Source organism: Salvelinus fontinalis, chromosome 36 (assembly GCF_029448725.1).
Source record: "Salvelinus fontinalis isolate EN_2023a chromosome 36, ASM2944872v1, whole genome shotgun sequence".
Classification (NCBI taxonomy): domain Eukaryota; kingdom Metazoa; phylum Chordata; class Actinopteri; order Salmoniformes; family Salmonidae; genus Salvelinus; species Salvelinus fontinalis.
In genome coordinates, this window is record NC_074700.1 from 5,816,319 (window position 1) to 5,833,689 (window position 17,371).

Genomic DNA, 17,371 nt, shown 5'->3' on the forward strand with positions numbered 1-17,371 from the left:
GGTTGGCCCCCAGTGGTGTGTATTCATGCATGCCAAGGGAAACCAGGCTTCCCCAAAAATTTGACCAATAAAAAAGGAAAAAACATAACATTTTTTATCTGTCGTCTCTCTGTGCTTCATAGTTTTTCTTCAATTTGCAAGTGGCTGAATGCATCTCACCGGAGAAAGCATCCGAGCGAGCGAGGGAAACAGCGTCCTTCTGTCTATTTATGTGTAGCCTATCTATCTGATGCTGTCTGGTCAAAAAGAGTATGATATTGTTACCGCCCGTAGCATTGGATGCAAGGGAAGCCAGCGAGCATTTGGCCTTACTTGATAAAAAAAAGTACACAATAATAGCCAATCAGCTTTGAGCTAAACTGAGTGAACTCAACTTTGAATGATCCTGGCGCACCAAAAGAAAGTGTAAAGGGAAGCCAGTTTGGATTTGGCTTCACACCAATCACATCAAAAACCAAACGTCATTGACAGAAAAAAAACTTGAATTGTTGCATCTCGTTGTGTTGTTGCCCTCCTGTGGTTAACTAGCTAGCTAAAATTGCCCCTTTCCTAAATTAGCTATGGGTGGCGAAGAGATTAGGATTTGTGGTTTTACTTAATTCTTTGTCTGGACCAATTACTACAAAGGCGATTCTGATCCTACGATGAATTCATACATTGTGCCTCTGGCCTGAGAGGATGGAAGTTCAATATGTAGCTAGATGTAGTAGGCTAATGTTAACTAGCTGGCTAATCATTGCCCATGAAAGGAAGTTTGGCTAGCGAGCAAACATTTTAGCCAGGTAGCCTAAGACAACAAAAACAAAAGCGTGTACCCTATGACAAAGTCATAGACCGTTTCGGCAACATGAAAGAGAGGAGGATGGCACTGGCATTTCTCTACTTGTTTTTCTCAACATGCTTTTTCTACTTACGCACATACAGAAATCAGTACCATGGACATTATATTTAGCTTACATTGATTGGACTAAGCATAGGTGATTTGAGGATGTTAAAGTTGAAATGGTGCTGGAATAGTAGAGGCAGCTCCTGTTTTCTTTGTAACTTGATGTAACTCTCCGATGTTCTAAATCAATAGTTATCACAACACATAGGTTGTAATATGGCTTTTCCCCCCAGGATTGGCTTCCCCACACACCACTACTGTTGGCCACCTCTGTCTGACACAGACAATAGATATACCATACTCACAAGGCCTGGGGGGCTTATGTCAAGTCCTACAGAGACAAAATACATGTTTTTTGATTGCCCCGGTTGAGACACGTTCAATGTTACCTCACACGGAAGTCCGTCTATTGCTGTTGACATCACATGAGCCTTTCTGAGCCAATGAAAATGTAGCAGACACGCTTTTGAAACTAGGTGGTGTAGTACCATTTACACACACTGGATGGTATAATACACATTGTTGGAAGCACAGCAGCGAGCTGAATCCAGCCATATGTCAGACTTATATGTCAGACTTATAGTTTTTGTTTTAATCAACAAAAACACAACCGTTTTTGGGAGGGTTTAAACAGCCTAGTACCCAATTTCGCCAAGTGCCTAGTGCCCAATTTTTTAATCTCAAGACGTTAATGGTAATACACCATCTGGCATGGAGGTGATATATTTTTCCATCTAAACATGAATTTGAATTAATACATCCTTAGCCTATAGGCCTACCTGTGAGTCTTGATTAAATATTGAGGTAGACTGTGAAAACGTTCAAAATGCATGATATTCACCATCTATATTTATGACCTTGGTAATTAAAGATTTACTTTCTTTAGTGTATAAGAAGAATATGCATATTTCAGTGTGTGGTGACAAACTATACTGGAAAGGAAATGGCGTACCGCTCGCTCACAAACGTTACAAATTTCACTCAGAGGTTGGATAGATTGAATTGAAATGACACAAATGTTGTACCAGTTTTTTTAATCGCACTTAAACAGATCAAAAACAAAAATGTACTTTCAGTAGTACTGACATGAATAGTCTCCTCTGGACTGTAGCTCTATTCCAACTATCTAAAAGTCATTCACATCCAAGGTCATGAGAAATTCAGGAATAACTCACAATACATCATTTGTGGTTTGTGGACATCCTTAGAAATACGATTTGACAAATCCTCATAAAACATCTAAATTGAACTGCACTAGCGGATTGACCAATCCATAACAATCATTCATTACCTTGTCAGCTGACAAGAAACAACTGGGAATGAGTTCAGGAAGAGGAAGTATTTATTTTGATCAAGGAAATGAAGAGTCCTTTCTGTCCCTGCCGATCAATAGCCATGTTGTCTGAACCAAGTCATTTCTCTTAAGCTTTTTCCAGATATGCCGTAAGATATAACAAGGGGGAGAGAGATATAGCGGCTCACCTGGCTTTATTTTCTGCATTAGACCAACGACAAAGTTCCCCAGTGGGCGCAGGCGTCAATTCAACGTCTATTCCATGTTGTTTCCACGTCATTTCATTGAAACAACGTTGATTCAACCAGTTTGTGCCCAGTGGATAGCCTATCACACTTCTCTCGCACACAAAGATGTTATGTTAGCTGTCCATACAACATCTCTCATGGTCTTCAGGGGGTAGGAGACAAGTCTACATTTCATTTCACCACCGCGGTCAGACAGTGTCCGTCATGACTGGTGTAGGTGGGTGAAGTGGAACATCATTTGAGCCGCAATAACCTAGTCAGAGCTCTCAGTTGATTGATGGAAGAACAAAGACAACAGTTATGAATGTACATTGAGTGTATAAAACAGTAGGAACAACTTCCACATATTGAGTTGCACCCCCTTTTGCCCTCAGAACAGACTCAATTCGTCGGGGCACGGACTCTAAAAGGTGTCGAAAGCGTTCCACAGGGATGCTGGCCCATGTTGTTTCCAATGTTTCCCACAGTTGTGTCAAGTTGGCTGGATGTCTTTTGGGTGGTGGACCATTCTTGATACATACTGTTGAGCATGAAAACCCCAGCAGCGTTGCAGTTCTTCACACACTCAAACCGGTGCGCTTGGCACCTACTACCATACCCCGTTCAAAGGCAACAAGATAGCACATTTTCTGTGACAGCCGAAATCGCGCCTCATATTTCCAAATAAATGTCACTAGAAAAGAGTTTAAACAAATGCAAATGCGGCTACTGTTGTTATTCTGACTGCACTGTGTGACGTGACTAAATTAGCCGTAGTTGGCTAGCTAGCTAGCAAGGGAGAAGAACGTTGCCAGCCAGTATGGCGATGGAACATTTAGAACGAACGACTGGGTCGCATGCATAGATACAGATCAAAAAGACTGAACGATCTCTGGGTCGTTCAGTCTGGGTAGCAACCCTAGATGAAATAGTTTTGTAATGACCTGACTAGATCATAAAGGAACAATTGTATTGACAGAGGCGTGAGTTTACGAATTTACGGTTTATTAGCCACCTTCACACAGGCTACTGTTTGGTTGTAGCCCACACCAAATAAATGAAAGATACCCCACAAGCCAACCGTGACATTCTCTTGTGAAGGCCAGACATAAGAGAGAGAACAATGGCTAAACCTGGTCTTAACTTCCAATGCTCCATCCCCCTGCCCAACCCCCCTCCACGCCACTCCGCCAACCACCAGGATACCCGGAATCAGAACATTCCAGGCATTCCCGTGATTGGCAGATAGCAGGTTGATTGGCATGTCGGACCCCGCGAACACTGGGTACTGGTAAGTACAACACAACCCACTAATAGCCTAACACATAACACACAGCTGTCTGTGCGGGTTGCTACAGGATGAATACATTATTTAAAATAACGTTTTTAAGGAAAATATGTCAATCATTATTTGAATATGTTGGTAACCCGTTGCATAAAAGTGATAACTTAATTAATAGGATCTCTATGGTTAACCTCCCCCTCCCTAGATAGGATATGAACACGTCACAGGCCTTGTCAATTATGTTTTAGAATGACTAGAATTGCAAATGACTAGAATTAATATGTACATTATACAAACAAACAAGCCTTTTTTTATCATCAACCACACAACAATGAACATGTCTGCAAGGCATTGAGGTAATCACTATTCAGATGTTTCACAAGCATCGCCCCATGGCAGTTATTAACCCCATAATAAGCAGCCAAGCAGTTGTCTGCTCTGCCTGAAGTGTTCATTCAATACTGTCAATACGGTTTATAGTGGAACAGGGGTGTGTGTGTGTGTGTGTGTGTGTGTGTGTGTGTGTGTGTGTGTGTGTGTGTGTGTGTGTGTGTGTGTGTGTGTGTGTGTGTGTGTGTGTGTGTGTGTGTGTGTGTGTGTGTGTGTGTGTGTGTGTGTTTGTGCGTGTGTGTGACGAATAGTCTACATTAGGCATTAGAGAGATTTGCACTACGGGATGCTTCCGTAAGATGCTGGCTTTTGCACAATAACGAGAGTTGCATAAAAATGCAGCCAGAGACAGTCAAGTGGCGTTGTGAAAATGCACTTGTATGTTTTCCTTTTGGATTAGGATCGGCTAATGACCCAGGACCCGCCGCTTCCCAGATGACATCTCTCAGTGCTATTCATTAGCTGGGATTCATAATTGAACATTACACAAGAACCGAATTACAGGCTGAGTAATAGAGTTGTAATTGTGGTGATATCTGCCATCTGATATCATATCTGCCATAAAAAGGGCTACCAAAACAGTGGCTCTTCGATCATCTTGCCGTGTATCTACTGAAGATGCAAATAATTTTCATTAGAAATAACAACTTTAAAAACATGTTTGGTTGAATCAACATTGTTTTCCATGTCATTTCAATCCCCAAAATCTATGTGATGACGTTGAATCATTGTGGAAAACTGATTGGATTTGCAAAAAGTCCTCAGCTTAAGGGCATTTGGTATTTTTTTCACCCGACTTTGAACCTGCAGTAAATCCATGGTCATGGTGAAATCTTTTGTTGATTTCACGTGGAATTCATGTTAGTTGAAAACTCAACCACATGGGCACAGAGCTGACATCTGTGCCCAGTTGGTTTGTGTGTTTCTCAAGATGTGGCCATCACAAGTAATCAAATGCTGAAGTGTTGTTTTTTTCCCCACTGCCAAGGATTACAATTATGTTCAAGGCCATGTACAATATAATACAAAGTCGTGCAGACAAAAATTCAAATGGTTAATAAAGGTTGTTGTTTTTTTCACAAGTCATGAAGGCCGAGTTGTGCGGATGCAAAAAGTGTACAAAAAAATGTTTCAAGTCATCAAGCATGTAAAAAGACGTTCAATTCATGGTGAGATTTCAAAAAATTGCATCAAATGCTCAAAATAGAATAGAATCCTGGAAATTCTATGGGTTCAGATATCTGGTTTTAGTGCCACTACTGACACCAGTGACGTGCAGTCAGGGTAGGCAGGGTAGGCAGGGTAGGCAGTGCTTACCCTGTGATAATCTAATAAAAAATCTATTATAAAAGCCAAATAAATAAACAAATATATATTTTTTTTTTATCGTAATTTTTTTGTAATTTAATCTCTTTTCTTAATGATTCTGTTGGTATTCATGCCATCCTTTCAATCTATTCAAATCCATTCAAATTGTTGACTCATGCGGCCGTTCCTGACTTCAGTCACTGTTAATGGACAGGGTCAGCATAGGTGTCGCTGCTTTGCCTAGCTTGAAGTAGCTTAATTTGTTGTTGCCTAAACATATTGTGTGGGTAAATCTGGAATAAGCCCTGCATATTTCGGCATGTCTACACAATTATAATATTTTGATGCCATGATATGGGCCTGCCTGTATTGATGATGTGCGGTATGATACTGTGTTCTAATGTGGATGTAATATCCTAGGCATGTTAGTGCAATATATTGAGATGTGTGATTTACAACAGTCAGAATGACACCCTCATTAAAATGACAATTGTACAGGTAAAGAAGTATGCTTAAATAATCCACGCAGAAAAAATTTACGTATTTTTTTTACATAGAATTAAGCCTAATGATTATGGCTCCCCCCTATCCTTATGTACTTCGTGCCCCCTCTAAAATAATGGGTGCTTAACGCCCCTGAGTGCTTGTCTACTTTAATTGGATGTGCTGGCTGGCTGGCTGGGTAGTTGTGGAGGTCTACTTTACCACGCTGCAGTTCTTTCCCTCACTCAACTCGTATTGATCTTGTCTCTTTTTGTCTCACCTCTCTCACCCAGTGGCATACCACAGTTTCACCAGGTATGAAAAGGGGCCCTTTTTTTGCTTTCTATTTCTTGGGGAAACAGCTAACCATGGGGCAAAGATAAAAATGTGCAGTTTCATAGTTCATCTCATGCTATTCTACACATTTTGCCATGAGGCTGAGAGAAAATGTTTCTGTTTAGAGCTCATTTCCTGACATTCTAAACTCAGCAAAAAAAGAAACGTCCTCTCACTGTCAACTGCGTTCATTTTCAGCAAACTTAACATGTGTACATATTTGTATGATCATAACAAGATTCAACAACTGAGACAGGAACTGACCAATTTCCACAGACTAACAGAAATGGAATAATGTGTCCCTGAACAAATGGGGGGGTGGGGTCAAAATCTTGCAGGAAATCACGCACAGAACGAGCAGTATGGCTGGTGGCATTGTCATGCTGGAGGGTCAAATCAGGATGAGCCTGCAGGAAGGGTACCATATGAGGGAAGATGTCTTCCCTGTAACGCACAGCGTTGAGATTGCCTGCATTGACAATAAGCTCAGTCTGATGATGCTGTGACACACCGCCCCAGACCATGACGGACCCTCCACCTCCAAATCGATCCCTCTCCAGAGTACCGGGCTCATTCTTTCGACGATAAACACGAATCCGACCATCACCCCTGGTGAGACAAAACCGTGACTCGTCAGTGAAGAGCACTTTTTTGCCAGTCCTGTCTGGCCCAGTGACGGTGGGTTTGTGCCCATAGGCGACGTTGTTGCCGGTGATGTCTGGTGAGGACCTGCCTTACAACAGGCCTACAAGCCCTCAGTCCAGCCTCCCTCAGCCTATTGTGGACAGTCTGAGCACTGATGGAGGGATTGTGCATTCCTGGTGTAACTCGGGTAGTTGTTGTTGCCATCCTGTACCTGTCTGGCAGGTGTGATGTTCAGATGTACCGATCCTGTGCAGGTGTTGTTACACGTGGTCTGCCACTGCGAGGATGATCAGCTGTTCGTCTTATCTCCCTGTAGCGCTGTCTTAGGCGTCTCACAGTACAGACATTGCAATTTATTGCCCTGGCCACATCTGCAGTCCTCATGCCTCCTTGCAGCATGCCGAAGGCACGTTCACGCAGATGAGCAGGGACCCTGGGCATCTTTCTTTTGGTGTTTTTCAGAGTCAGTAGAAAGGCCTCTTTAGTGTACTAAGTTTTCATAACTGTGACCTTAATTGCCTGTAAGCTGTTAGTGTCTTAATGACCGTTCCACAGGTGCATGTTCATTAATTGTTTATGGTTCATTGAACAAGCATGGGAAACAGTGTTAAAACCCTTTACAATGAAGATCTGTGAAGTTATTTGGAGTTTTACAAATTATCTTTGAAGACAGGGTCCTGAAAAAGGGACGTTCATTTTTTTGCTGAGTTTATATTGCCATGGGGCAGAGAGAAAAATGTGCAGTTTTACAGCTAATCTCATTCTATTCTACACACTTTGCAAAGAGGCTGAAATAATTTTACATTTTTAAATCTAATTTCCTGCAATTGTACACATATTGCCATGGGGCTGAGAGGGACATGGGTAGTTTTATAGCTAATCTCTTGCTATCCCACATTTTGCCATGAGGTTGAGAGAAAATTCTGCAGTTTCACAGCTAATTTCCTTTAATTCTAAACATTTATGACATGGCTGATGTCGTGTTCGTATCCTATCTGGATGGAAGTGGGTACATCCAATTAAACTACTAGAAGGGCTATGTCAAAACCCCTGACATTTCCAGAATGGGTGTGAAAATGGCAGCCATATTGGTCAGGGAGAAATCCAAACCAGTCTAACTGGAATGAATGGCAGTAGAATCAAAATCCTCATTTTACTTATGCAGGAAAATAAAACAAAGGCATGTGATACCTCAGAAATTGTGTAATGTAATTATTGTTAGCCTAAAATATTGTCATATAATAATTGTAAATGTTTTTTCTACACACTTCTTAGCCTCTAAAACACACTGTACTAAACATTATGAACACGTGCTCTTTCCATGAAAGGTGAATCCAGGTGAAAGCTAGGATTTTTAATCCTTTAAACAATTGAGACATGAATTGTATGTGTGTGCCATTCAGAGAGTGAATGGGAAAGACGAAAGATTTAAGTCCCTTTGAATGGGGTATGGTAGTAGGTGCCAGGAGCACCGGTTTGTGTCAAGAACTGCAACGCTGCTCGGTTTTTCACGCTCAACAGTTTCCCGTGTGTATCAAGAATGGTCCACCACCCAAAGGACATCCAGCCATGTACTGGAGTCAACATGGGCCAGCATCCGGGCCAGCATCCCTTTGTGTGCGTGGGGGGGTAAGGTGTTCTTAATGTTTTTTACACTTGGTGCATGTAAACAGGACATAAATGTCTACTTTTTGTTTTCTTGGAAAGCTGAGAGTGCTATTATATGATACAATATCAGTACTTGTTTCATTTATAACTTGTCTAAGTCCTATCGTCTACTGGTTTCAGCCAGTGTATGGTTGTGGATCGACTGCATTGTTTGAATGGGATGTTGGCATATCGGCAGTTTAATTTGAAACATTTATGGAATCATTCGTCGAAAACTGTCTGGCTATCTAACAAACATACAGTGCAGATACATTATTCAAATTCCTTATTTTACACAATATTGTAACGGCTTTCTTCCTGGGATAAAGGAGAGGACCAAAATGCAGCGCGGCTAGTGTTCAACATGATTTAATAAAGAAGAGACAATAACGTGAACACTATACAAAATAACAAATGTGAAAACCGAGCCAGTCCTATCTGGTGCAGAACACAAAGACAGAAGACAACCACCCACAATCCCCAACACAAAACAAGCCACCTATATATGATTCTCAATCAGGGACAACAATTGACAGCTGCCTCTGATTGAGAACCATATTAGGCTGAACACAGAAACAGACAAACTAGACACACAACATAGAATGCCCACCCAGCTCACGTCCTGACCAACACTAAAACAAGCAAAACACATAAGCACTATGGTCAGGACGTGACAAATATCTTATCACAGCACTGGCAATCCATGGTTGACCAACTTCCTGATTTGAAATGGCTGACCTTTATCCCATCATAAGAAAGTATTCTAATTCCTAATTCTATGAGGGCAACCTCCAGAGCCTGTGGGCCTCCACCGTGCGTGGGTGTGTGTGATACGCTAGTGCTCTCACCTCGCTGGTCCGTTCAACTCCACAATTTTATCTCAGTCACCAGCCACTGAGTCAGGACTTTAGCCCATTCTGGGGAAAAGGGGGAATAGGACCTGATAAAAAACGTTATTCCTGGAGCCTCTGTCTGTCTGTCAGTTGTTTCTGATCACTTTTTCTACTGCTACATAAAAAACTTAGAATATCAAATTCTGAGAGGAAAATCTGAATTCCTGAGTGTTTGTCTGCATTCCATTGATACTGATGTGTGTTCCCACTGAGTTGGAGATGAGTGGGGTGCTACCCCTACTTCAAAGAGGAGAGGATCTGGGAAGCAGGTGGAGAGGGGAGGGGATGGTCTCTTGAGACACTGCAAGGCCAAATGAAGTGTGCAGCACCAGGGTGAATACCGAGAACTCATAACTCAAACCCAATAAAAGTATATTTCGATGCCACTCAAATTGAAATGTAACTCCCCAAATGCTTGTAGAAAAATATATACATTTCAAAAGAGTAGACATCCTTTGACACTTTCAAGGTGATGTTGGCAGACCTAGTGGGTGATATTGATTCACAGGGAGAGGTGAGTCACCACGGATAAAGGTTTTATCTTTCAAACGAAAGTAATGGAGATGATATATAAATGTTATTTCTTTACTTTATGAAAAAAAAAATCCATCAATTAAAAAAATTCTCACCAAGTAATCATTTCCTGTTAATTTAGGAATCAGTATCTAAGGTACTAAGCTAACATATGGATTTCACATGACTGGGCAAGGGCGACGCCATGGGTGGGCCTGGGAGGTTAGAGGCTCCCCCACTTGGGAGCTACGCCCAGCCAATCAGAATGAGTTTTTCCCCACAAAGGGGCTTTATTACAGACAGAAATTCTCCAGTTTCATCAGCTGTCCGAGTGGCTGATCTCAGATGATCCCGCAGGTGAAGAAGCCAGATGCGGAGGTCCTGGGCTGGCATGGTTACATGTGGTCTGTGGTTGTGAGGCCGGTTGAACTTACTGCCAAATTCTCTAAAACAACATTGGAGGCGGCTTATGGTAGATACATTAACATTCAATTATCTGATAACAGCTCTGGTGGACAATCCTGCAGTCAGCATGCCAATTGCACGCTCCCTCAACTTGAGACATCTGTGGCATTGTGTTGTTTGACAAAACTGCACATTTTAGAATGGCCTTTTATTGTCCCCAGCACAAGGTGCACCTGTGTAATGATCATGCTGTTTAATCAGCTTCTTGATATGCCACACCTATCAGGTGGATGGATTATCTTGGCAAAGGATAAATGCTCACTAACAGGGATGTAAACACATTTATGCACAAACATTTTGAGAAATAAGCTTTTGGTGCATATCAAACATTTCTGGGATCGTTTATTTCAGCTCATGAAGCATGGGATCAACACTTTACATGTTGCGAATTTAATTTACCAAATGAAAATGTGTCACGTTGTATAAAGGATTGGAGACAGGCTCAGGAATACGTAATAGGGGGTTTTAATACTCCACCCAAAAATACAACATGCCATGAAAAGGCACGGGGACGAAGCCCAAAACAAACAAGTATACAAAAACACAGGGATGTAACCCAAACAAAAGAGCGAAGTTAAACCTCTAATAAATACACGGGACGAGACCCGTAACAACAAGTGCACAACAATACACGGGATGAGACCCGTAATAAATGTACACAATACATGCCGAAACAACAAAGCACAGGTACTCACAAGACCAACGGACATGGGAACAATAACCGACAAGACAATGGTGAACAGAGGGCACATATATACAATTACAAATCAGGGGAAATGGGAACCAGCTGTGCGTAATGAGACAGTTCAGTAAGGCCTAGAGGCCGGTGATGTAGACCTCCGGAACCTGAGCAGCAGTACCGGGAGAATCCGTGACAAATGTCTCAACAGAATTAAACAAAACAGGTTTTGCATATTTAAAGAACTTGTTTCGATTAATAGATAGGCTAACAATAATAACAAATATATACAATAATAATGATAAAACAAATTATAAATAAATGTCATTTAAAAAATTGCATCCTATCTGAATAGGGAGTTGCACAGTAGCCTGCATTCTTCTCATCTTAGTCCAATACAATAATAAAACATATTAAATTCCCCTTGTAGGCTTTCTACTACATCCATACTGTTTTTCGTCTCACTTTTGTTTTATTTCAATGAAAAAAGCCTCCATCTTCGCAATCAACAGTAACCTAGGCCAATGCTCCTCTGTGGCTCTCTTTGTACTCAGCAGCAGGCACACATGAGCTCAAGGCGTGAGCGAATTCAGGGCGTAGGCTATGATAGACAGCCTCTCCTGGACAATTTGGCCTGCTACAATTTTATTTATGGCTTTTCTTTTTTTACATTCTTTTTGAAATGCCAGCAATTGCAATTAAGGTAAACCCTGGAGCATTTTCCCATCAGAGTTGTGTTTCCATCAAATTGACTTGTTGCAGATAGAAGTCTGTGCGTGAATACAAAGTGCACATAAAAATACCTTTTGAGGTTTAATTCCCACGTACCGAATGAAGAAAACACGTGAAATGGGTTTCAATCGGGACAGTAGTGGAGAGGGTATTAAGTTTTAAGTTCCTCGGTGTACACATCACGGACAAACTTAATTGGTCCACCCACACAGACAGCGTTGTGAAGAAGGCGCAGCAGCGCCTCTTCAACCTCAGGAGGCTGAAGAAATTCGGCTTGTCACCAAAAGCACTCACAAACTTCTACAGATGCACAATCGAGAGCATCCTGTCGGGCTGTATCACCGCCAGGTACGGCAACTGCTCCGCCCACAACCGTAAGGCTCTCCAGAGGGTAGTGAGGTCTGCACAATGCATCACCGGGGGCAAACTACCTTCCCTCCTAGACACCTACACCACCCGATGTCACAGGAAGGCCATAAAGATCATCAAGGACAACAACCACCCGAGCCACTGCCTGTTCACCCCGCTATCATCCAGAAGGCGAGGTCAGTACAGGTGCATCAAAAGCAGGGACCGAGAGACTGAAAAACAGCTTCTATCTCAAGGCCATCAGACTGTTAAACAGCCACCACTAACATGGAGTGGCTGCTGCCAACATACTGACTCAACTCCAGCTCACTTTAATTATGGAATTGAGGGAAATTTATCAAAAATGTATCACTAGCCACTTTAAACAATGCCACTTAATATAATGTATATGTATATACTGTACTCTATATCATCTACTGCATCTTGCCATCTTTATGTAATACATGTATCACTAGCCACTTTAAACTATGCACTTTTTTATGTTTACATACCCTACATTACTCATCTCATATGTATATACTGTACTCTATACCATCTACTGCATCTTGCCATCTTTATGTTATACATGTATCACTAGCCACTTTAAACTATGCCACTTTATGTTTATATACCCTACATTACTCATCTCATATGTATATACTGTACTCGATACCATCTACTGCATCTGCCTATGCCGTTCTGTACCATCACTCATTCATATATCTTTATGTCCATATTCTTTATCCCTTTACACTTGTGTGTATAAGGTAGTAGTTGTGGAATTGTTAGGTTAGATTACTCGTTGGTTATTACTGCATTGCCGGAACTAGAAGCACAAGCATTTCACTACACTCGCATTAACATCTGCTAACCATGTGTATGTGACAAATACAATTTGATTTGAATCGCATTTTCCAATCTAATGGTTTTGTCACTAAAATGTTGCATAGGTATAGCGACTGTGCCCACTCTGGTATTTGGCATGTGCACTTTAGCCAACAGCTTGCAGATACAGTGCAGGTATTACCAACTACATGATGAGATTATTATGGACCAAAGAAAATTGTCAAATTGCCGCCAAGCATTGATCATCATGTCACCAGAATGAGACCCTCAATATTTATTGAAAGGAGCATCAAGCTCATCACTGCACACTTTCACCACCCTGTGAAGTTCATCATCATTTATTTCATCTGTAGCCTAACAAACTGCATGCTTTCCCGTGATGTGGTGACATTTCTTTATCAGACATGTAGGCTACTTTACTCGCATAAAAAGGTTGGATGGAAACCTGATTAATGTCAAGCCATTTTGAGGATGCTGGAATTAAATCTTGGAGGAACATGTGCATTCCCACAGGAGACTTTTGAAGTAGCCCGATCATATTAAAAAAACATTGTGACTGGTTGTGTTTGTGCCACATAAAAAGGCAATACATTTAAGGAAGTAAAATTGTAAATATCTAAGCGTGAGGTTCTAGGTTAGTGAGGAATAGCCGCTCGGATTGGAGAGGAGGCATGTGGCCACATTATTCTAGGACGACTTGGGAGAATGAGGATCTGCAACAGACGGTGCATTTAATGTCAGAAGTAAAAATACAGCAAGACTGGCCTACTTTTGTGCCTTTCTAGACCTAAAACTGTCAAAAGGAGACCCACAACTGATCCAAATCGAATGAAACAAAATCACAGGGTTTTTGCCCTGTTATTCAAATGACATTTTCAATGCAGCCTAGAGTAGGCTAGAATGTTGTACTTACTTGAAAACAATAATGCAGTGATTCATTGCATTGTGGTGTTGTAGGCTAGTCTAGGTAGGATCATTATATTGTCCCTAAACAAGATCAATAGGGGAGATTTTTGAGCTGTGTGTCTCATGTCTTCTCTGTTCTTTCATGCGCAATGATGCACCTGGCTTCTCCGCTGCCTATCAGCTATTCTTTTGCTTTTGTCGATTCATATTAAAAAAATGTACGCAGCTTTGAATGTTTTTATGTGTGGTATGATTGCTAGTGTGCCTAATGCAGATTTGAACAAACGATTCACTTACCGCTATTGTCATCATGAATCGTGGATAGAGGGCAGGATAGACCGTTAGACTGGTGGACTGACCTGTGGTATAGTAAAAGTTAGCACACTGAAAAGAGTAGTGCATAAGGGAAGTACCAAAACGCCTTGATATAAGGGAGGCACTGTAATGAGTATGATGGGAGGCAGAGCGCTGGTTTCAAGTGCAGGGCGCAGCAGGTGTTTATTTAGTAAAGGACCACAGAAGGATGCAGGTAGCAGGGTCCACGGACAGGCAGAAGGTCATACACAAGGAGTCCAAAAAGGTAACAGTACAGGCAGAGAAAAAGGCTAATAACGTAGTCTGGGAGATCAGGTAAGAGGTTGATGACAGGAAATCTGAAAAAGTACAGGCAAAGTACAGGCAGGTTATAGGCAAAAAAACGTTGTGAGCGAGGAGGGCCAAAAATTACAATACACATGAGGACCAATTTGGAAATAAACAGAGCTCTGGCTAGAATGTGTATCAAAACAAACAAAACCTCACAATGATGGGGTGCAATAAACTGAACTAAATAGTGTGTGTAAATGACATATAGGTGTGTGAGCAGATGATCAGAATTCAGGTGATTGGGATCTGGAGAGTGAGCTGCGTTCAGGCAATCTATGTGTTTGAAAGTGTGAGCTGGAAAGTGGGCTGCAAAGTGAGCTGCGTTCAGGGGATCTTTGTGTTTGAGAGTGTGAGTTGGAAGCAGACGTTACAGGCGTATGCAAGCAGATGAGGAAATCTGGCTAGGATGGAAGAAATTATTTAGTAAAACCTGCAAAAGAGCGAATGTAAACCAACGGAAAAAGCAACAACAAAAAAGTTGGACAACCCTCCCCTATTTTGGACCACCCCTCCCACCCAGTAAATTGTGATCTGTCCCTAAGGTGCATGGTAGAGTCCCAGTTGGTAGCCTGCTAGTGACAGTGACAAAGGGGCAAGGTACTGGGCAGAGGACGGCTAGTGATGACTGTTTAATTACCTCTTAACAGTCTGATAGCATGGAAATAGAAGCTGTTTTTCAGTCTCTCTGTCCCAGCTTTGATGCACCTGTACTCTCTCTACCTGCTACGGTATAAGGGTTAACAGGCCGTGGTTTGGGTGGCTGAGGTCCTTGATGATGTTCTTGGCCTTCCTGTGACACCGGGTACTGTAGATGTCCTGGAGGGCAGCAAGTATGCCCCCAGTGATGCGTTGGGCTGACCGCACCAATATCTGGAGAGCCGTGCAATTGCGGGTGTTGCAGTTGCCGTACCAGGCGGTGATACAGACTGACAGAATGCTCTTGATGGTGCATCTGTAGAAGTTCATGAGAGTCTCAGGGGCAAAGCCGAATTTTCTCAGCCTCCTGAGGTTGAAGATGCGCTGTTGGGCGGTGTCAGTGTGGAGAGGCCATTTCAGGTCCTCAGTGATGTGCACGCCGAGGATCTTGAAGCTTTTAACCCTCTCCACTGTGGCCCAGGTAATGTGGATGGGAGCGGGCTCTATCTGCTCTCTCCTGTAGTCCACGATCAGCTCATTCATTTTCTTGACATTGAGAGAGAGATTATTTTCCAGGCACCACTTCGCCAGGGCTCTCACATCCTCCCTGTATGCTGTCTCGTCATTGTTTGTAATCAGGCCTACCACTGTTGTGTCGTCAGCAAACTTGATAATTGAGTTGTAGACGTGCATAGCCACTCACTTATGGCTGAACAGGGAGAGCAGGAGGGGGCTGAGCACTCGCCCCTGTGGGGCACCCATGTTGAGGATCAGTGTGGCGGATGTGTTGTTGCCTACCTTCGCCACCTGGGGTCAGCTCGTCAGGAAGTCTAGGACCCAATTGAGCTTAGCTTGGAGGACACTGGTCATGAGGAGATGAAGGATTAGCTGTAGTCGATGAACAGCATTTTCACATAGGTATTCAAGGTGGGATAGGGCAGTGTGCAGTGCAATGGCGATTGTGTCGTCCGTAGATGTGTTAGGGCGGTATGCAAATTGTAGGGGGTAATATGGTCCTTAACTAGCCCCTCAAAGCACTTCATGATTACAGAAGTGAGTGGTACAGGGCGATAGTCATTTAGTTCATTGGCCACTTCAATAAATGGAACACTAGTCACTTTAATAATGCCATTTTAAGAATGTTTACATATCTCGCATTACTCATCTCATATGTACTGTATATACTGCTGCACTGTCGGATCTAGAAGCATAAGCATTTCGCTACACTCACAATAACGTCTGCTAACCATGTGTATGTGACCAATGAAATGTTGATTGATTTGATTTGATTTTGATAACCGTTGATTTCTTGAGTACAGGAACAATGGTGGACATCTTGAAGCAAGTGTGGACAACAGACTGGGATAGGGAGTGATTGAATACTGTATGTCCGTAAACACTCCAGCCAGCTGCTCTGCACATGTTCTGAGGACAGGGCTTGAGATGACGTCTGGGCCGTCAGCCTTGTGAGGGTAAACACGCTTGAATGTCTTACATGCTGACCAAACCGCATACACGCGTGCGTCCGCCTTCGCGAGCAAGTCGATTTTTTTCACCCACGCCAGACGCGATCAGGGCATGCAGATTGAAATATCAAAACAAACTCTGAAACAATTATATTAATTTGGGGACAGGTTGAAAAGCATTAAACATGTATGGCAATGTAGCTAGTTAGCTTGCTGCTGCTAGCTAATTTGTCCTGGGATATAAACATTTATTAATTTTTTTTCCTGAAATGCACAAGGTCCTCAACTCCGACAATTAATCCACAGATAAAAAGGTAAACCGAATAAATTTCTCATCATCTCTCCTCCTTCCTTCAGGCTTCTTTTTCTTCTTTGGACTTTATATGGTGGTTGGCAACCAACTTTACGGAGCACTACTACAAAGATGCACTGAGTGTGGACCTCAGTTAATCTTTCAATCACCCACGTCGGTATATGCTCCTAAAAACAAATGAGGAGATGGCACCTGTGTATATGCTCCTAAAGACCAATGAGGAGATGGGAGAGCAGTGTGGGTGCAATGATTGAATAACATGTATGTGTAATTTGTTTTTGCAACGCTCGCTCACGCGTCACGTGCAGTGTGGTCACGTCGACCTCGGAGATCGGGAGCACAACGGTCCTCGTGATCGGTGGGTGGTTGGTAGAATTTTGGGAGCGTTTTCCTTAGATTTCCTTTATTAAAGTCCTCAGCTACAATAA